Source organism: Coregonus lavaretus (assembly GCF_964263955.1).
Source record: "Coregonus lavaretus genome assembly, chromosome: 8".
NCBI lineage: Eukaryota > Metazoa > Chordata > Actinopteri > Salmoniformes > Salmonidae > Coregonus > Coregonus lavaretus.
Window position 1 is genome coordinate 287,606 of NC_139995.1, and position 23,794 is coordinate 311,399.

Consider the following 23,794-nt stretch of genomic DNA (forward strand, 5'->3'; position numbering starts at 1 on the left):
CTTAAAACGTACTTGCAGACTTGAAAACCCTTGCCTATTGTAGAGCGCGCCTCCTACTTCCACTGCTGAACGAAAACCCATGATTTTGGACCCTGTTTTCATGCGAAAAGGCTAAAAGAATTGTTTCACGTTTGTTACACTCAAACAGTGTCTCCTCTCATATGCTGAACTGGTCGCAATGTGGATTTGGCCTAAAACATGATTTTGGACAATGTTCATGGAACTCAGCTTAAAACGTACTTGCAGACTTGAAAACCCTTGCCTATTGTAGAGCGCGCCTCCTACTTCCAGTGCTGAACGAAAACCCATGATTTTGGACCCTGTTTTCATGCGAAAAGGCTAAAAGAATTGTTTCACGTTTGTTACACTCAAACAGTGTCTCCTGTCATATGCTGAACTGGTCGCAATGTGGATTTGGCCTAAAACATGATTTTGGACAATGTTCATGGAACTCAGCTTAAAACGTACTTGCAGACTTGAAAACCCTTGCCTATTGTAGAGCGCGCCTCCTACTTCTAGTGCTGAACGAAAACCCATGATTTTGGACCCTGTTTTCATGCGAAAAGGCTAAAAGAAATGTTTCACGTTTGTTACACTCAAACAGTGTCTCCTCTCATATGCTGAACTGGTCGCATTGTGGATTTTGGTTAAAACATGATTTTGGACAATGTTCATGGAACTCAGCTTAAAACGTACTTGCAGACTTGAAAACCCTTGCCTATTGTAGAGCGCGCCTCCTACTTCTAGTGCTGAACGAAAACCCATGATTTTGGACCCTGTTTTCATGCGAAAAGGCAAAAAGAAATGTTTCACGTTTGTTACACTCAAACAGTGTCTCCTCTCATATGCTGAACTGGTCGCATTGTGGATTTTGGATAAAACATGATTTTGGACAATGTTCATGGAACTCAGCTTAAAACGTACTTGCAGACTTGAAAACCCTTGCCTATTGTAGAGCTCGCCTCCTACTTCCACTGCTGTACGAAAACCCATGATTTTGGTCCCTGTTTTCATGCGAAAAGGCTAAAAAAAATGTTTCACGTTTGTTACACTCAAACAGTGTCTCCTCTCATATGCTGAACTGGTCGCATTGTGGATTTTGGTTAAAACATGATTTTGGACAATGTTCATGGAACTCAGCTTAAAACGTACTTGCAGACTTGAAAACCATTGCCTATTGTAGAGCGCGCCTCCTACTTCCACTGCTGAATGAAAACCCATGATTTTGGACCCTGTTTTCATGCAAAAAGGCAAAAAGAAATGTTTCACGTTTGTTACACTCAAACAGTGTCTCCTCTCATATGCTGAACTGGTCGCATTGTGGATTTTTGGATAAAACATGATTTTGGACAATGTTCATGGAACTCAGCTTAAAACGTACTTGCAGACTTTAAAACCCTTGCCTATTGTAGAGCGCGCCTCCTACTTCCACTGCTGAACGAAAACCCATGATTTTGGACCCTGTTTTCATGCGAAAAGGCTAAAAGAAATGTTTCACGTTTGTTACACTCAAACAGTGTCTCCTCTCATATGCTGAACTGGTCGCATTGTGGATTTTGGATAAAACATGATTTTGGACAATGTTCATGGAACTCAGCTTAAAACATACTTGCAGACTTGAAAACCCTTGCCTATTGTAGAGCGCACCTCCTACTTCCACTGCTGAACGAAAACCCATGATTTTGGACCCTTTTTTCATTCGAAAAGGCTAAAAGAAATGTTTCACGTTTGTTACACTCAAACAGTGTCTTCTCTCATATGCTGAACTGGTCGCATTGTGGATTTTGGTTAAAACATGATTTTGGACAATGTTCATGGAACTCAGCTTAAAACGTACTTGCAGACTTGAAAACCCTTGCCTATTGTAGAGCGCGCCTCCTACTTCCACTGCTGAACGAAAACCCATGATTTTGGACCCTGTTTTCATGCGAAAAGGCTAAAAGAAATGTTTCACGTTTGTTACACTCAAACAGTGTCTCCTCTCATATGCTGAACTGGTCGCATTGTGGATTTTTGATAAAACATGATTTTGGACAATGTTCATGGAACTCAGCTTAAAACGTACTTGCAGACTTGAAAACCCTTGCCTATTGTAGAGCGCGCCTCCTACTTCCACTGCTGAACGAAAACCCATGATTTTGGACCCTGTTTTCATGCGAAAAGGCTAAAAGAAATGTTTCACGTTTGTTACACTCAAACAGTGTCTCCTCTCATATGCTGAACTGGTCGCATTGTGGATTTTGGTTAAAACATGATTTTGGACAATGTTCATGGAACTCAGCTTAAAACGTACTTGCAGACTTGAAAACCCTTGCCTATTGTAGAGCGCGCCTCCTACTTCCACTGCTGAATGAAAACCCATGTTTTGGACCCTGTTTTCATGCAAAAAGGCTAAAAGAAATGTTTCACGTTTGTTACACTCAAACAGTGTCTCCTCTCATATGCTGAACTGGTCGCATTGTGGATTTTGGTTAAAACATGATTTTGGACAATGTTCATGGAACTCAGCTTAAAACGTACTTGCAGACTTGAAAACCCTTGCCTATTGTAGAGCGCGCCTCCTACTTCCAGTGCTGAACGAAAACCCATGATTTTGGACCCTGTTTTCATGCGAAAAGGCAAAAAGAAATGTTTCACGTTTGTTACACTCAAACAGTGTCTCCTCTCATATGCTGAACTGGTCGCATTGTGGATTTTGGATAAAACATGATTTTGGACAATGTTCATGGAACTCAGCTTAAAACGTACTTGCAGACTTGAAAACCCTTGCCTATTGTAGAGCTCGCCTCCTACTTCCACTGCTGAACGAAAACCCATGATTTTGGTCCCTGTTTTCATGCGAAAAGGCTAAAAAAAATGTTTCACGTTTGTTACACTCAAACAGTGTCTCCTCTCATGTGCTGAACTGGTCGCATTGTGGATTTTGGTTAAAACATGATTTTGGACAATGTTCATGGAACTCAGCTTAAAACGTACTTGCAGACTTGAAAACCCTTGCCTATTGTAGAGCGCGCCTCCTACTTCCACTGCTGAATGAAAACCCATGATTTTGGACCCTGTTTTCATGCAAAAAGGCAAAAAGAAATGTTTCACGTTTGTTACACTCAAACAGTGTCTCCTCTCATATGCTGAACTGGTCGCATTGTGGATTTTTGGATAAAACATGATTTTGGACAATGTTCATGGAACTCAGCTTAAAACGTACTTGCAGACTTTAAAACCCTTGCCTATTGTAGAGCGCGCCTCCTACTTCCACTGCTGAACGAAAACCCATGATTTTGGACCCTGTTTTCATGCGAAAAGGCAAAAATAAATGTTTCACGTTTGTTACACTCAAACAGTGTCTCCTCTCATATGCTGAACTGGTCGCATTGTGGATTTTGGATAAAACATGATTTTGGACAATGTTCATGGAACTCAGCTTAAAACGTACTTGCAGACTTGAAAACCCTTGCCTATTGTAGAGCGCGCCTCCTACTTCCACTGCTGAACAAAAACCCATGATTTTGGACCCTGTTTTCATGCGAAAAGGCTAAAAGAATTGTTTCACGTTTGTTACACGCAAACAGTGTCTCCTGTCATATGCTGAACTGGTCGCAATGTGGATTTGGCCTAAAACATGATTTTGGACAATGTTCATGGAACTCAGCTTAAAACGTACTTGCAGACTTGAAAACCCTTGCCTATTGTAGAGCGCGCCTCCTACTTCCAGTGCTGAACGAAAACCCATGATTTTGGACCCTTTTTTCATTCGAAAAGGCTAAAAGAAATGTTTCACGTTTGTTACACTCAAACAGTGTCTCCTCTCATATGCTGAACTGGTCGCATTGTGGATTTTTGATAAAACATGATTTTGGACAATGTTCATGGAACTCAGCTTAAAACGTACTTGCAGACTTGAAAAACCTTGCCTATTGTAGAGCGCGCCTCCTACTTCCACTGCTGAACGAAAACCCATGATTCTGGACCCTGTTTTCATGCGAAAAGGCTAAAAGAAATGTTTCACGTTTGTTACACTCAAACAGTGTCTCCTCTCATATGCTGAACTGGTCGCATTGTGGATTTTGGTTAAAACATGATTTTGGACAATGTTCATGGAACTCAGCTTAAAACGTACTTGCAGACTTGAAAACCCTTGCCTATTGTAGAGCGCGCCTCCTACTTCCACTGCTGAATGAAAACCCATGTTTTGGACCCTGTTTTCATGCAAAAAGGCTAAAAGAAATGTTTCACGTTTGTTACACTCAAACAGTGTCTCCTCTCATATGCTGAACTGGTCGCATTGTGGATTTTGGTTAAAACATGATTTTGGACAATGTTCATGGAACTCAGCTTAAAACGTACTTGCAGACTTGAAAACCCTTGCCTATTGTAGAGCGCGCCTCCTACTTCCAGTGCTGAACGAAAACCCATGATTTTGGACCCTGTTTTCATGCGAAAAGGCAAAAAGAAATGTTTCACGTTTGTTACACTCAAACAGTGTCTCCTCTCATATGCTGAACTGGTCGCATTGTGGATTTTGGATAAAACATGATTTTGGACAATGTTCATGGAACTCAGCTTAAAACGTACTTGCAGACTTGAAAACCCTTGCCTATTGTAGAGCTCGCCTCCTACTTCCACTGCTGAACGAAAACCCATGATTTTGGTCCCTGTTTTCATGCGAAAAGGCTAAAAAAAATGTTTCACGTTTGTTACACTCAAACAGTGTCTCCTCTCATGTGCTGAACTGGTCGCATTGTGGATTTTGGTTAAAACATGATTTTGGACAATGTTCATGGAACTCAGCTTAAAACGTACTTGCAGACTTGAAAACCCTTGCCTATTGTAGAGCGCGCCTCCTACTTCCACTGCTGAATGAAAACCCATGATTTTGGACCCTGTTTTCATGCAAAAAGGCAAAAAGAAATGTTTCACGTTTGTTACACTCAAACAGTGTCTCCTCTCATATGCTGAACTGGTCGCATTGTGGATTTTTGGATAAAACATGATTTTGGACAATGTTCATGGAACTCAGCTTAAAACGTACTTGCAGACTTGAAAACCCTTGCCTATTGTAGAGCTCGCCTCCTACTTCCACTGCTGAACGAAAACCCATGATTTTGGTCCCTGTTTTCATGCGAAAAGGCTAAAAAAAATGTTTCACGTTTGTTACACTCAAACAGTGTCTCCTCTCATATGCTGAACTGGTCGCATTGTGGATTTTGGTTAAAACATGATTTTGGACAATGTTCATGGAACTCAGCTTAAAACGTACTTGCAGACTTGAAAACCCTTGCCTATTGTAGAGCGCGCCTCCTACTTCCAGTGCTGAACGAAAACCCATGATTTTGGACCCTGTTTTCATGCGAAAAGGCAAAAAGAAATGTTTCACGTTTGTTACACTCAAACAGTGTCTCCTCTCATATGCTGAACTGGTCGCATTGTGGATTTTTGGATAAAACATGATTTTGGACAATGTTCATGGAACTCAGCTTAAAACGTACTTGCAGACTTTAAAACCCTTGCCTATTGTAGAGCGCGCCTCCTACTTCCACTGCTGAACGAAAACCCATGATTTTGGACCCTGTTTTCATGCGAAAAGGCAAAAATAAATGTTTCACGTTTGTTACACTCAAACAGTGTCTCCTCTCATATGCTGAACTGGTCGCATTGTGGATTTTGGATAAAACATGATTTTGGACAATGTTCATGGAACTCAGCTTAAAACGTACTTGCAGACTTGAAAACCCTTGCCTATTGTAGAGCGCGCCTCCTACTTCCACTGCTGAACAAAAACCCATGATTTTGGACCCTTTTTTCATGCGAAAAGGCTAAAAGAATTGTTTCACGTTTGTTACACGCAAACAGTGTCTCCTGTCATATGCTGAACTGGTCGCAATGTGGATTTGGCCTAAAACATGATTTTGGACAATGTTCATGGAACTCAGCTTAAAACGTACTTGCAGACTTGAAAACCCTTGCCTATTGTAGAGCGCGCCTCCTACTTCCAGTGCTGAACGAAAACCCATGATTTTGGACCCTTTTTTCATTCGAAAAGGCTAAAAGAAATGTTTCACGTTTGTTACACTCAAACAGTGTCTCCTCTCATATGCTGAACTGGTCGCATTGTGGATTTTGGTTAAAACATGATTTTGGACAATGTTCATGGAACTCAGCTTAAAACGTACTTGCAGACTTGAAAACCCTTGCCTATTGTAGAGCGCGCCTCCTACTTCCAGTGCTGAACGAAAACCCATGATTTTGGACCCTGTTTTCATGCGAAAAGGCAAAAAGAAATGTTTCACGTTTGTTACACTCAAACAGTGTCTCCTCTCATATGCTGAACTGGTCGCATTGTGGATTTTGGATAAAACATGATTTTGGACAATGTTCATGGAACTCAGCTTAAAACGTACTTGCAGACTTGAAAACCCTTGCCTATTGTAGAGCTCGCCTCCTACTTCCACTGCTGTACGAAAACCCATGATTTTGGTCCCTGTTTTCATGCGAAAAGGCTAAAAAAAATGTTTCACGTTTGTTACACTCAAACAGTGTCTCCTCTCATATGCTGAACTGGTCGCATTGTGGATTTTGGTTAAAACATGATTTTGGACAATGTTCATGGAACTCAGCTTAAAACGTACTTGCAGACTTGAAAACCATTGCCTATTGTAGAGCGCGCCTCCTACTTCCACTGCTGAATGAAAACCCATGATTTTGGACCCTGTTTTCATGCAAAAAGGCAAAAAGAAATGTTTCACGTTTGTTACACTCAAACAGTGTCTCCTCTCATATGCTGAACTGGTCGCATTGTGGATTTTTGGATAAAACATGATTTTGGACAATGTTCATGGAACTCAGCTTAAAACGTACTTGCAGACTTTAAAACCCTTGCCTATTGTAGAGCGCGCCTCCTACTTCCACTGCTGAACGAAAACCCATGATTTTGGACCCTGTTTTCATGCGAAAAGGCTAAAAGAAATGTTTCACGTTTGTTACACTCAAACAGTGTCTCCTCTCATATGCTGAACTGGTCGCATTGTGGATTTTGGATAAAACATGATTTTGGACAATGTTCATGGAACTCAGCTTAAAACGTACTTGCAGACTTGAAAACCCTTGCCTATTGTAGAGCGCACCTCCTACTTCCACTGCTGAACGAAAACCCATGATTTTGGACCCTTTTTTCATTCGAAAAGGCTAAAAGAAATGTTTCACGTTTGTTACACTCAAACAGTGTCTTCTCTCATATGCTGAACTGGTCGCATTGTGGATTTTGGTTAAAACATGATTTTGGACAATGTTCATGGAACTCAGCTTAAAACGTACTTGCAGACTTGAAAACCCTTGCCTATTGTAGAGCTCACCTCCTACTTCCACTGCTGTACGAAAACCCATGATTTTGGTCCCTGTTTTCATGCGAAAAGGCTAAAAAAAATGTTTCACGTTTGTTACACTCAAACAGTGTCTCCTCTCATATGCTGAACTGGTCGCATTGTGGATTTTGGTTAAAACATGATTTTGGACAATGTTCATGGAACTCAGCTTAAAACGTACTTGCAGACTTTAAAACCCTTGCCTATTGTAGAGCGCGCCTCCTACTTCCACTGCTGAACGAAAACCCATGATTTTGGACCCTGTTTTCATGCGAAAAGGCTAAAAGAAATGTTTCACGTTTGTTACACTCAAACAGTGTCTCCTCTCATATGCTGAACTGGTCGCATTGTGGATTTTGGATAAAACATGATTTTGGACAATGTTCATGGAACTCAGCTTAAAACGTACTTGCAGACTTGAAAACCATTGCCTATTGTAGAGCGCGCCTCCTACTTCCACTGCTGAATGAAAACCCATGATTTTGGACCCTGTTTTCATGCAAAAAGGCAAAAAGAAATGTTTCACGTTTGTTACACTCAAACAGTGTCTCCTCTCATATGCTGAACTGGTCGCATTGTGGATTTTTGGATAAAACATGATTTTGGACAATGTTCATGGAACTCAGCTTAAAACGTACTTGCAGACTTTAAAACCCTTGCCTATTGTAGAGCGCGCCTCCTACTTCCACTGCTGAACGAAAACCCATGATTTTGGACCCTGTTTTCATGCGAAAAGGCTAAAAGAAATGTTTCACGTTTGTTACACTCAAACAGTGTCTCCTCTCATATGCTGAACTGGTCGCATTGTGGATTTTGGATAAAACATGATTTTGGACAATGTTCATGGAACTCAGCTTAAAACGTACTTGCAGACTTGAAAACCCTTGCCTATTGTAGAGCGCACCTCCTACTTCCACTGCTGAACGAAAACCCATGATTTTGGACCCTTTTTTCATTCGAAAAGGCTAAAAGAAATGTTTCACGTTTGTTACACTCAAACAGTGTCTTCTCTCATATGCTGAACTGGTCGCATTGTGGATTTTGGTTAAAACATGATTTTGGACAATGTTCATGGAACTCAGCTTAAAACGTACTTGCAGACTTGAAAACCCTTGCCTATTGTAGAGCTCACCTCCTACTTCCACTGCTGTACGAAAACCCATGATTTTGGTCCCTGTTTTCATGCGAAAAGGCTAAAAAAAATGTTTCACGTTTGTTACACTCAAACAGTGTCTCCTCTCATATGCTGAACTGGTCGCATTGTGGATTTTGGTTAAAACATGATTTTGGACAATGTTCATGGAACTCAGCTTAAAACGTACTTGCAGACTTTAAAACCCTTGCCTATTGTAGAGCGCGCCTCCTACTTCCACTGCTGAACGAAAACCCATGATTTTGGACCCTGTTTTCATGCGAAAAGGCTAAAAGAAATGTTTCACGTTTGTTACACTCAAACAGTGTCTCCTCTCATATGCTGAACTGGTCGCATTGTGGATTTTGGATAAAACATGATTTTGGACAATGTTCATGGAACTCAGCTTAAAACGTACTTGCAGACTTGAAAACCCTTGCCTATTGTAGAGCGCACCTCCTACTTCCACTGCTGAACGAAAACCCATGATTTTGGACCCTTTTTTCATTCGAAAAGGCTAAAAGAAATGTTTCACGTTTGTTACACTCAAACAGTGTCTTCTCTCATATGCTGAACTGGTCGCATTGTGGATTTTGGTTAAAACATGATTTTGGACAATGTTCATGGAACTCAGCTTAAAACGTACTTGCAGACTTGAAAACCCTTGCCTATTGTAGAGCTCACCTCCTACTTCCACTGCTGTACGAAAACCCATGATTTTGGTCCCTGTTTTCATGCGAAAAGGCTAAAAAAAATGTTTCACGTTTGTTACACTCAAACAGTGTCTCCTCTCATATGCTGAACTGGTCGCATTGTGGATTTTGGTTAAAACATGATTTTGGACAATGTTCATGGAACTCAGCTTAAAACGTACTTGCAGACTTGAAAACCATTGCCTATTGTAGAGCGCGCCTCCTACTTCCACTGCTGAATGAAAACCCATGATTTTGGACCCTGTTTTCATGCAAAAAGGCAAAAAGAAATGTTTCACGTTTGTTACACTCAAACAGTGTCTCCTCTCATATGCTGAACTGGTCGCATTGTGGATTTTGGATAAAACATGATTTTGGACAATGTTCATGGAACTCAGCTTAAAACGTACTTGCAGACTTGAAAACCCTTGCCTATTGTAGAGCGCACCTCCTACTTCCACTGCTGAACGAAAACCCATGATTTTGGACCCTTTTTTCATTCGAAAAGGCTAAAAGAAATGTTTCACGTTTGTTACACTCAAACAGTGTCTTCTCTCATATGCTGAACTGGTCGCATTGTGGATTTTGGTTAAAACATGATTTTGGACAATGTTCATGGAACTCAGCTTAAAACGTACTTGCAGACTTGAAAACCCTTGCCTATTGTAGAGCTCGCCTCCTACTTCCACTGCTGTACGAAAACCCATGATTTTGGTCCCTGTTTTCATGCGAAAAGGCTAAAAAAAATGTTTCACGTTTGTTACACTCAAACAGTGTCTCCTCTCATATGCTGAACTGGTCGCATTGTGGATTTTGGTTAAAACATGATTTTGGACAATGTTCATGGAACTCAGCTTAAAACGTACTTGCAGACTTGAAAACCATTGCCTATTGTAGAGCGCGCCTCCTACTTCCACTGCTGAATGAAAACCCATGATTTTGGACCCTGTTTTCATGCAAAAAGGCAAAAAGAAATGTTTCACGTTTGTTACACTCAAACAGTGTCTCCTCTCATATGCTGAACTGGTCGCATTGTGGATTTTTGGATAAAACATGATTTTGGACAATGTTCATGGAACTCAGCTTAAAACGTACTTGCAGACTTTAAAACCCTTGCCTATTGTAGAGCGCGCCTCCTACTTCCACTGCTGAACGAAAACCCATGATTTTGGACCCTGTTTTCATGCGAAAAGGCTAAAAGAAATGTTTCACGTTTGTTACACTCAAACAGTGTCTCCTCTCATATGCTGAACTGGTCGCATTGTGGATTTTGGATAAAACATGATTTTGGACAATGTTCATGGAACTCAGCTTAAAACGTACTTGCAGACTTGAAAACCCTTGCCTATTGTAGAGCGCACCTCCTACTTCCACTGCTGAACGAAAACCCATGATTTTGGACCCTTTTTTCATTCGAAAAGGCTAAAAGAAATGTTTCACGTTTGTTACACTCAAACAGTGTCTTCTCTCATATGCTGAACTGGTCGCATTGTGGATTTTGGTTAAAACATGATTTTGGACAATGTTCATGGAACTCAGCTTAAAACGTACTTGCAGACTTGAAAACCCTTGCCTATTGTAGAGCGCGCCTCCTACTTCCAGTGCTGAACGAAAACCCATGATTTTGGACCCTGTTTTCATGCGAAAAGGCAAAAAGAAATGTTTCACGTTTGTTACACTCAAACAGTGTCTCCTCTCATATGCTGAACTGGTCGCATTGTGGATTTTTGATAAAACATGATTTTGGACAATGTTCATGGAACTCAGCTTAAAACGTACTTGCAGACTTGAAAACCCTTGCCTATTGTAGAGCGCGCCTCCTACTTCCACTGCTGAACGAAAACCCATGATTTTGGACCCTGTTTTCATGCGAAAAGGCTAAAAGAAATGTTTCACGTTTGTTACACTCAAACAGTGTCTCCTCTCATATGCTGAACTGGTCGCATTGTGGATTTTTGATAAAACATGATTTTGGACAATGTTCATGGAACTCAGCTTAAAACGTACTTGCAGACTTGAAAACCCTTGCCTATTGTAGAGCGCGCCTCCTACTTCCACTGCTGAACGAAAACCCATGATTTTGGACCCTGTTTTCATGCGAAAAGGCTAAAAGAAATGTTTCACGTTTGTTACACTCAAACAGTGTCTCCTCTCATATGCTGAACTGGTCGCATTGTGGATTTTGGTTAAAACATGATTTTGGACAATGTTCATGGAACTCAGCTTAAAACGTACTTGCAGACTTGAAAACCCTTGCCTATTGTAGAGCGCGCCTCCTACTTCCACTGCTGAATGAAAACCCATGATTTTGGACCCTGTTTTCATGCAAAAAGGCTAAAAGAAATGTTTCACGTTTGTTACACTCAAACAGTGTCTCCTCTCATATGCTGAACTGGTCGCATTGTGGATTTTGGTTAAAACATGATTTTGGACAATGTTCATGGAACTCAGCTTAAAACGTACTTGCAGACTTGAAAACCCTTGCCTATTGTAGAGCGCGCCTCCTACTTCCAGTGCTGAACGAAAACCCATGATTTTGGACCCTGTTTTCATGCGAAAAGGCAAAAAGAAATGTTTCACGTTTGTTACACTCAAACAGTGTCTCCTCTCATATGCTGAACTGGTCGCATTGTGGATTTTGGATAAAACATGATTTTGGACAATGTTCATGGAACTCAGCTTAAAACGTACTTGCAGACTTGAAAACCCTTGCCTATTGTAGAGCTCGCCTCCTACTTCCACTGCTGAACGAAAACCCATGATTTTGGTCCCTGTTTTCATGCGAAAAGGCTAAAAAAAATGTTTCACGTTTGTTACACTCAAACAGTGTCTCCTCTCATATGCTGAACTGGTCGCATTGTGGATTTTGGTTAAAACATGATTTTGGACAATGTTCATGGAACTCAGCTTAAAACGTACTTGCAGACTTGAAAACCCTTGCCTATTGTAGAGCGCGCCTCCTACTTCCACTGCTGAATGAAAACCCATGATTTTGGACCCTGTTTTCATGCAAAAAGGCAAAAAGAAATGTTTCACGTTTGTTACACTCAAACAGTGTCTCCTCTCATATGCTGAACTGGTCGCATTGTGGATTTTTGGATAAAACATGATTTTGGACAATGTTCATGGAACTCAGCTTAAAACGTACTTGCAGACTTTAAAACCCTTGCCTATTGTAGAGCGCGCCTCCTACTTCCACTGCTGAACGAAAACCCATGATTTTGGACCCTGTTTTCATGCGAAAAGGCTAAAAGAAATGTTTCACGTTTGTTACACTCAAACAGTGTCTCCTCTCATATGCTGAACTAGTCGCATTGTGGATTTTGGATAAAACATGATTTTGGACAATGTTCATGGAACTCAGCTTAAAACGTACTTGCAGACTTGAAAACCCTTGCCTATTGTAGAGCGCACCTCCTACTTCCACTGCTGAACGAAAACCCATGATTTTGGACCCTTTTTTCATTTGAAAAGGCTAAAAGAAATGTTTCACGTTTGTTACACTCAAACAGTGTCTTCTCTCATATGCTGAACTGGTCGCATTGTGGATTTTGGTTAAAACATGATTTTGGACAATGTTCATGGAACTCAGCTTAAAACGTACTTGCAGACTTGAAAACCCTTGCCTATTGTAGAGCGCGCCTCCTACTTCCAGTGCTGAACGAAAACCCATGATTTTGGACCCTGTTTTCATGCGAAAAGGCAAAAAGAAATGTTTCACGTTTGTTACACTCAAACAGTGTCTCCTCTCATATGCTGAACTGGTCGCATTGTGGATTTTTGATAAAACATGATTTTGGACAATGTTCATGGAACTCAGCTTAAAACGTACTTGCAGACTTGAAAACCCTTGCATATTGTAGAGCGCGCCTCCTACTTCCACTGCTGAACGAAAACCCATGATTTTGGACCCTGTTTTCATGCGAAAAGGCTAAAAGAAATGTTTCACGTTTGTTACACTCAAACAGTGTCTCCTCTCATATGCTGAACTGGTCGCATTGTGGATTTTGGTTAAAACATGATTTTGGACAATGTTCATGGAACTCAGCTTAAAACGTACTTGCAGACTTGAAAACCCTTGCCTATTGTAGAGCGCGCCTCCTACTTCCACTGCTGAATGAAAACCCATGATTTTGGACCCTGTTTTCATGCGAAAAGGCTAAAAGAAATGTTTCACGTTTGTTACACTCAAACAGTGTCTCCTCTCATATGCTGAACTGGTCGCATTGTGGATTTTGGTTAAAACATGATTTTGGACAATGTTCATGGAACTCAGCTTAAAACGTACTTGCAGACTTGAAAACCCTTGCCTATTGTAGAGCGCGCCTCCTACTTCCAGTGCTGAACGAAAACCCATGATTTTGGACCCTGTTTTCATGCGAAAAGGCAAAAAGAAATGTTTCACGTTTGTTACACTCAAACAGTGTCTCCTCTCATATGCTGAACTGGTTGCATTGTGGATTTTGGATAAAACATGATTTTGGACAATGTTCATGGAACTCAGCTTAAAACGTACTTGCAGACTTGAAAACCCTTGCCTATTGTAGAGCTCGCCTCCTACTTCCACTGCTGAATGAAAACCCATGATTTTGGTCCCTGTTTTCATGCGAAAAGGCTAAAAAAAATGTTTCACGTTTGTTACACTCAAACAGTGTCTCCTCTCATATGCTGAACTGGTCGCATTGTGGATTTTGGTTAAAACATGATTTTGGACAATGTTCATGGAACTCAGCTTAAAACGTACTTGCAGACTTGAAAACCCTTGCCTATTGTAGAGCGCGCCTCCGACTTCCACTGCTGAATGAAAACCCATGATTTTGGACCCTGTTTTCATGCAAAAAGGCAAAAAGAAATGTTTCACGTTTGTTACACTCAAACAGTGTCTCCTCTCATATGCTGAACTGGTCGCATTGTGGATTTTTGGATAAAACATGATTTTGGACAATGTTCATGGAACTCAGCTTAAAACGTACTTGCAGACTTTAAAACCCTTGCCTATTGTAGAGCGCGCCTCCTACTTCCACTGCTGAACGAAAACCCATGATTTTGGACCCTGTTTTCATGCGAAAAGGCTAAAAGAAATGTTTCACGTTTGTTACACTCAAACAGTGTCTCCTCTCATATGCTGAACTAGTCGCATTGTGGATTTTGGATAAAACATGATTTTGGACAATGTTCATGGAACTCAGCTTAAAACGTACTTGCAGACTTGAAAACCCTTGCCTATTGTAGAGCGCACCTCCTACTTCCACTGCTGAACGAAAACCCATGATTTTGGACCCTTTTTTCATTTGAAAAGGCTAAAAGAAATGTTTCACGTTTGTTACACTCAAACAGTGTCTTCTCTCATATGCTGAACTGGTCGCATTGTGGATTTTGGTTAAAACATGATTTTGGACAATGTTCATGGAACTCAGCTTAAAACGTACTTGCAGACTTGAAAACCCTTGCCTATTGTAGAGCGCGCCTCCTACTTCCAGTGCTGAACGAAAACCCATGATTTTGGACCCTGTTTTCATGCGAAAAGGCAAAAAGAAATGTTTCACGTTTGTTACACTCAAACAGTGTCTCCTCTCATATGCTGAACTGGTCGCATTGTGGATTTTGGTTAAAACATGATTTTGGACAATGTTCATGGAACTCAGCTTAAAACGTACTTGCAGACTTGAAAACCCTTGCCTATTGTAGAGCGCGCCTCCTACTTCCACTGCTGAATGAAAACCCATGATTTTGGACCCTGTTTTCATGCGAAAAGGCTAAAAGAAATGTTTCACGTTTGTTACACTCAAACAGTGTCTCCTCTCATATGCTGAACTGGTCGCATTGTGGATTTTGGTTAAAACATGATTTTGGACAATATTCATTGACATTTTTTTTTTAAATCACATTTGAAAACCCTTGTATGTTGAATTCTACATATGTCCTTCTAGTGCTGAACGTTAAAAAAATATTTTAGAACCTTTTCATGCAAAATGTATAAAAATATTTTTCACGTTTGTTATAAAAAAAATTGTATCCCTTCCTATGCCGAACTAGTTGCATTATGGATTTTGCCTAAAACATGATTTTAGACAATATTCATTGAAAAAAACTTTTTTTTAAATCACATTTGAAAACCCTTCTAAATTGTATTCTACGTCTGTTCTTCTAGTGCTGAACGTAAAAAAAATATATTAGACCCTTTTCATGCAAAATGTATAAAAAATATTATTCACGTTTGTTATAAAAAAAGTTGTATCCCTTCATATGCAGAACTAGTTGCATTGTGGATTTTGCCTAAAACATGATTTTAGACAATATTCATTGATTTTTTTTTTAAAATCACATTTGAAAACCCTTGTAAGTTGAATTCTACATTTGTCCTTCTAGTGCTGAACGTTAAAAAAATATTTTAGAACCTTTTCATGCAAAATGTATAAAAATATTTTTCAGGTTTGTTATAAAAAAAATTGTATCCCTTCCTATGCCGAACTAGTTGCATAATGGATTTTGCCTAAAACATGATTTTAGACAATATTCATTGAAAAAAGCTTTTTTTTAAATCACATTTGAAAACCCTTCTAAATTGTATTCTACGTCTGTCCTTCTAGTGCTGAACGTAAAAAAATATTTTAGACCCTTTTCATGCAAAATGTATAAAAATATTTTTCACCTTTGTTATAAAAAAAATTGTATCCCTTCATATGCAGAACTAGTTGCATTGTGGATTTTGCCTAAAACATGATTTTAGAAAATATTCATTGAATTATTATTTTTTTAATCACATTTGAAAACCCTTGTATGTTGAAATCTACATATGTCCTTCTAATGCTGAACGTAAAAAAAATATTTTAGACCCTTTTCATGCAAAATGTATAAAAAATATTTTTCACGTTTGTTATAAAAAAAATTGTATCCCTTCATATGCCGAACTAGTTGCATTGTGGATTTTGCCTAAAACATGATTTTAGACAATATTCATTGAAGAAAGCTTTTTTTAAATCACATTTGAAAACCCTTCTAAATTGTATTCTACGTCTGTCCTACTAGTGCTGAACGTAAAAAAAATATTTTAGACCCTTTTCATGCAAAATGTAGAAAAAATATTTTTCACGTTTGTTATAAAAAAATGGTATCCCTTCATTTGCCGAACTAGTTGCATTGTGGATTTTGCCTAAAACATGATTTTAGAAAATATTCATTGAATTTTTTTTTTTATCACATTTGAAAACCCTTGTATGTTGAATTCTACATATGTCCTTCTAGTGCTGAACGTTAAAAAAATATTTTAGAACCTTTTCATGCAAAATGTATAAAAATATTTTTCACGTTTGTTATAAAAAAAATGGTATCCCTTCATATGCCGAACTAGTTGCATTATGGATTTTGCCTAAAACATGATTTTAGACAATATTCATTGAAAAAAACTTTTTTTTAAATCACATTTGAAAACCCTTCTAAATTGTATTCTACGTCTGTTCTTCTAGTGCTGAACGTAAAAAAAATATATTAGACCCTTTTCATGCAAAATGTATAAAAAATATTATTCACGTTTGTTATAAAAAAAGTTGTATCCCTTCATATGCAGAACTAGTTGCATTGTGGATTTTGCCTAAAACATGATTTTAGACAATATTCATTGATTTTTTTTTTTAAATCACATTTGAAAACCCTTGTAAGTTGAATTCTACATTTGTCCTTCTAGTGCTGAACGTTAAAAAAATATTTTAGAACCTTTTCATGCAAAATGTATAAAAATATTTTTCAGGTTTGTTATAAAAAAAATTGTATCCCTTCCTATGCCGAACTAGTTGCATTATGGATTTTGCCTAAAACATGATTTTAGACAATATTCATTGAAAAAAGCTTTTTTTTAAATCACATTTGAAAACCCTTCTAAATTGTATTCTACGTCTGTCCTTCTAGTGCTGAACGAAAAAAAATATTTTAGACCCTTTTCATGCAAAATGTATAAAAATATTTTTCACCTTTGTTATAAAAAAAATTGTATCCCTTCATATGCAGAACTAGTTGCATTGTGGATTTTGCCTAAAACATGATTTTAGAAAATATTCATTGAATTTTTTTTTTTTTAATCACATTTGAAAACCCTTGTATGTTGAAATCTACATATGTCCTTCTAATGCTGAACGTAAAAAAAATATTTTAGACCCTTTTCTTGCAAAATGTATAAAAAATATTTTTCACGTTTGTTATAAAAAAAATTGTATCCCTTCATATGCCGAACTAGTTGCATTGTGGATTTTGCCTAAAACATGATTTTAGACAATATTCATTGAAGAAAGCTTTTTTTAAATCACATTTGAAAACACTTCTAAATTGTATTCTACGTCTGTCCTTCTAGTGATGAATGTTAAAAAATATGTTAGACCCTTTTCATGCAAAATTTATAAAAAATATTTTTCACGTTTTTTATAAAAAAACTTTGTATCCCTTCATATGCCGAACTAGTTTTTTTGTGGATTTTGCCTAAAACATGATTTTAGACAATATTCATTGAAAAAAGCTTTTTAAAAAATCACATTTGAAAACCCTTCTAAATTGTATTCTACATCTGTCCTTCTAGTGCTGAACGTAAAAAAAATATATTAGACCCTTTTCATGCAAAATGTATAAAAAATATTATTCACGTTTGTTATAAAAAAAATTGTATCCCTTCATATGCCGAACTAGTTGCATTGTGGATTTTGCCTAAAACATGATTTTAGAAAATATTCATAGAATTATTATTTTTTAAATCACATTTGAAAACCCTTGTATGTTATATTCTTCATACGTCCTTCTAGTGCTGAACGTTAAAACATATTTTAGACCCTTTTCATGCAAAATGTATAAAAATATTTTTCACGTTTGTTATAAAAACAATTGTATCCCTTCATATGCCGAACTAGTTGCATTGTGGATTTTGCCTAAAACATGATTTTAGACAATATTCATTGAATTTTTTTTTTTTAATCACATTTGAAAACCCTTGTATGTTGAATTCTACATATGTCCTTCTAGTGCTGAATGTTAAAAAAATATTTTAGAACCTTTTCATGCAAAATGTATAAAAATATTTTTCACGTTTGTTATAAAAAAAAATGTATCCCTTCCTATGCCGAACTAGTTGCATTATGGATTTTGCCTAAAACATGATTTTAGAAAATATTCATTGAAAAAAGCTTTTTTTTAAATCACATTTGAAAACCCTTCTAAATTGTATTCTACGTCTGTCCTTCTAGTGATGAATGTTAAAAAATATGTTAGACCCTTTTCATGCAAAATTTATAAAAAATATTTTTCACGTTTTTTATAAAAAAAGTTTGTATCCCTTCATATGCCGAACTAGTTTTTTTGTGGATTTTGCCTAAAACATGATTTTAGACAATATTCATTGAAAAAAACTTTTTAAAAAATCACATTTGAAAACCCTTCTAAATTGTATTCTACATCTGTCTTTCTGAACGTAAAAAAAATATATTAGACCCTTTTCATGCAAAATGTATAAAAAACATTATTCACGTTTGTTATAAAAAAAATTGTATCCCTTCATATGCCGAACTAGTTGCATTATATATTTTGCCTAAAACATGATTTTAGACAATATTAATTGAAAAAAGCTTTTAAAAAAATCACATTTGAAAACCCTTCTAAATTGTATTCTACGCCTGTCCTTCTAGTGCTGAACGTAAAAAAAATATTTTAGACCCTTTTCATGCAAAATGTATAAAAAATATTTTTCACATTTTTTATTTAAAAAACGTTGTATCCCTTCATATGCCGAACTAGTTTTTTTGTGGATTTTGCCTAAAACATGATTTTAGACAATATTCATTGAAAAAAGCTTTTTAAAAAATCACATTTGAAAACCCTTCTAAATTGTATTCTACATCTGTCCTTCTAGTGCTGAACGTAAAAAATATATATTAGACCCTTTTCATGCAAAATGTATAAAAAATATTATTCACGTTTGTTATAAAAAAAATTGTATCCCTTCATATGCCGAACTAGTTGCATTGTGGATTTTGCCTAAAACATGATTTTAGACAATATTCATTGAAAAAAACTTTTTTTTAAATCACATTTGAAAACCCTTCTAAATTGTATTCTACGTCTGTTCTTCTAGTGCTGAACGTAAAAAAAATATATTAGACCCTTTTCATGCAAAATGTATAAAAAATATTATTCATGTTTGTTATAAAAAAAGTTGTATCCCTTCATATGCAGAACTAGTTGCATTGTGGATTTTGCCTAAAACATGATTTTAGAAAATATTCATTGAATTATTTTTTTTTTAATCACATTTGAAAACCCTTGTATGTTGAAATCTACATATGTCCTTCTAATGCTGAACGTAAAAAAAATATTTTAGACCCTTTTCTTGCAAAATGTATAAAAAATATTTTTCACGTTTGTTATAAAAAAAATTGTATCCCTTCATATGCCGAACTAGTTGCATTGTGGATTTTGCCTAAAACATGATTTTAGACAATATTCATTGAAGAAAGCTTTTTTTAAATCACATTTGAAAACACTTCTAAATTGTATTCTACGTCTGTCCTTCTAGTGATGAATGTTAAAAAATATGTTAGACCCTTTTCATGCAAAATTTATAAAAAATATTTTTCACGTTTTTTATAAAAAAACTTTGTATCCCTTCATATGCCGAACTAGTTTTTTTGTGGATTTTGCCTAAAACATGATTTTAGACAATATTCATTGAAAAAAGCTTTTTAAAAAATCACATTTGAAAACCCTTCTAAATTGTATTCTACATCTGTCCTTCTAGTGCTGAACGTAAAAAAAATATATTAGACCCTTTTCATGCAAAATGTATAAAAAATATTATTCACGTTTGTTATAAAAAAAATTGTATCCCTTCATATGCCGAACTAGTTGCATTGTGGATTTTGCCTAAAACATGATTTTAGAAAATATTCATAGAATTATTATTTTTTAAATCACATTTGAAAACCCTTGTATGTTATATTCTTCATACGTCCTTCTAGTGCTGAACGTTAAAACATATTTTAGACCCTTTTCATGCAAAATGTATAAAAATATTTTTCACGTTTGTTATAAAAACAATTGTATCCCTTCATATGCCGAACTAGTTGCATTGTGGATTTTGCCTAAAACATGATTTTAGACAATATTCATTGATTTTTTTTTTTTTAATCACATTTGAAAACCCTTGTATGTTGAATTCTACATATGTCCTTCTAGTGCTGAATGTTAAAAAAATATTTTAGAACCTTTTCATGCAAAATGTATAAAAATATTTTTCACGTTTGTTATAAAAAAAAATGTATCCCTTCCTATGCCGAACTAGTTGCATTATGGATTTTGCCTAAAACATGATTTTAGAAAATATTCATTGAAAAAAGCTTTTTTTTAAATCACATTTGAAAACCCTTCTAAATTGTATTCTACGTCTGTCCTTCTAGTGATGAATGTTAAAAAATATGTTAGACCCTTTTCATGCAAAATTTATAAAAAATATTTTTCACGTTTTTTATAAAAAAAGTTTGTATCCCTTCATATGCCGAACTAGTTTTTTTGTGGATTTTGCCTAAAACATGATTTTAGACAATATTCATTGAAAAAAACTTTTTAAAAAATCACATTTGAAAACCCTTCTAAATTGTATTCTACATCTGTCTTTCTGAACGTAAAAAAAATATATTAGACCCTTTTCATGCAAAATGTATAAAAAACATTATTCACGTTTGTTATAAAAAAAATTGTATCCCTTCATATGCCGAACTAGTTGCATTATATATTTTGCCTAAAACATGATTTTAGACAATATTAATTGAAAAAAGCTTTTAAAAAAATCACATTTGAAAACCCTTCTAAATTGTATTCTACGCCTGTCCTTCTAGTGCTGAACGTAAAAAAAATATTTTAGACCCTTTTCATGCAAAATGTATAAAAAATATTTTTCACATTTTTTATTTAAAAAACGTTGTATCCCTTCATATGCCGAACTAGTTTTTTTGTGGATTTTGCCTAAAACATGATTTTAGACAATATTCATTGAAAAAAGCTTTTTAAAAAATCACATTTGAAAACCCTTCTAAATTGTATTCTACATCTGTCCTTCTAGTGCTGAACGTAAAAAATATATATTAGACCCTTTTCATGCAAAATGTATAAAAAATATTATTCACGTTTGTTATAAAAAAAATTGTATCCCTTCATATGCCGAACTAGTTGCATTGTGGATTTTGCCTAAAACATGATTTTAGACAATATTCATTGAAAAAAACTTTTTTTTAAATCACATTTGAAAACCCTTCTAAATTGTATTCTACGTCTGTTCTTCTAGTGCTGAACGTAAAAAAAATATATTAGACCCTTTTCATGCAAAATGTATAAAAAATATTATTCATGTTTGTTATAAAAAAAGTTGTATCCCTTCATATGCAGAACTAGTTGCATTGTGGATTTTGCCTAAAACATGATTTTAGACAATATTCATTGATTTTTTTTTTTAAATCACATTTGAAAACCCTTGTAAGTTGAATTCTACATTTGTCCTTCTAGTGCTGAACGTTAAAAAAATATTTTAGAACCTTTTCATGCAAAATGTATAAAAATATTTTTCAGGTTTGTTATAAAAAAAATTGTATCCCTTCCTATGCCGAACTAGTTGCATTATGGATTTTGCCTAAAACATGATTTTAGACAATATTCATTGAAAAAAGCTTTTTTTAAATCACATTTGAAAACACTTCTAAATTGTATTCTACGTCTGTCCTTCTAGTGATGAATGTTAAAAAATATGTTAGACCCTTTTCATGCAAAATTTATAAAAAATATTTTTCTCGTTTTTTATAAAAAAACTTTGTATCCCTTCATATGCCAAACTAGTTTTTTTGTGGATTTTGCCTAAAACATGATTTTAGACAATATTCATTGAAAAAAGCTTTTTTAAAAATCACATTTGAAAACCCTTCTAAATTGTATTCTACATCTGTCCTTCTAGTGCTGAACGTAAAAAAAATATATTAGACCCTTTCATGCAAAATGTATAAAAAATATTATTCACGTTTGTTATAAAAAAAATTGTATCCCTTCATATGCCGAACTAGTTGCATTGTGGATTTTGCCTAAAACATGATTTTAGAAAATATTCATAGAATTATTATTTTTTAAATCACATTTGAAAACCCTTGTATGTTATATTCTTCATACGTCCTTCTAGTGCTGAACGTTAAAACATATTTTAGACCTTTTTCATGCAAAATGTATAAAAATATTTTTCACGTTTGTTATAAAAACAATTGTATCCCTTCATATGCCGAACTAGTTGCATTGTGGATTTTGCCTAAAACATGATTTTAGACAATATTCATTGAAATTTTTTTTTTTAATCACATTTGAAAACCCTTGTATGTTGAATTCTACATATGTCCTTCTAGTGCTGAATGTTAAAAAAATATTTTAGAACCTTTTCATGCAAAATGTATAAAAATATTTTTCACGTTTGTTATAAAAAAAAATGTATCCCTTCCTATGCCGAACTAGTTGCATTATGGATTTTGCCTAAAACATGATTTTAGAAAATATTCATTGAAAAAAGCTTTTTTTTAAATCACATTTGAAAACCCTTCTAAATTGTATTCTACGTCTGTCCTTCTAGTGATGAATGTTAAAAAATATGTTAGACCCTTTTCATGCAAAATTTATAAAAAATATTTTTCACGTTTTTTATAAAAAAACTTTGTATCCCTTCATATGCCGAACTAGTTTTTTTGTGGATTTTGCCTAAAACATGATTTTAGACAATATTCATTGAAAAAAACTTTTAAAAAAATCACATTTGAAAACCCTTCTAAATTGTATTCTACATCTGTCTTTCTAGTGCTGAACGTAAAAAAAATATATTAGACCCTTTTCATGCAAAATGTATAAAAAACATTATTCACGTTTGTTATAAAAAAAATTGTATCCCTTCATATGCCGAACTAGTTGCATTATATATTTTGCCTAAAACATGATTTTAGACAATATTAATTGAAAAAAGCTTTTAAAAAAATCACATTTGAAAACCCTTCTAAATTGTATTCTACGCCTGTCCTTCTAGTGCTGAACGTAAAAAAAATATTTTAGACCCTTTTCATGCAAAATGTATAAAAAATATTTTTCACATTTTTTATTTAAAAAACGTTGTATCCCTTCATATGCCGAACTAGTTTTTTTGTGGATTTTGCCTAAAACATGATTTTAGAAAATATTCATTGAAAAAAGCTTTTTTTTAAATCACATTTGAAAACCCTTCTAAATTGTATTCTACGTCTGTCCTTCTAGTGATGAATGTTAAAAAATATGTTAGACCCTTTTCATGCAAAATTTATAAAAAATATTTTTCACGTTTTTTATAAAAAAACTTTGTATCCCTTCATATGCCGAACTAGTTTTTTTGTGGATTTTGCCTAAAACATGATTTTAGACAATATTCATTGAAAAAAGCTTTTTAAAAAATCACATTTGAAAACCCTTCTAAATTGTATTCTACATCTGTCCTTCTAGTGCTGAACGTAAAAAAAATATATTAGACCCTTTTCATGCAAAATGTACAAAAAATATTATTCACGTTTGTTATAAAAAAAATTGTATCCCTT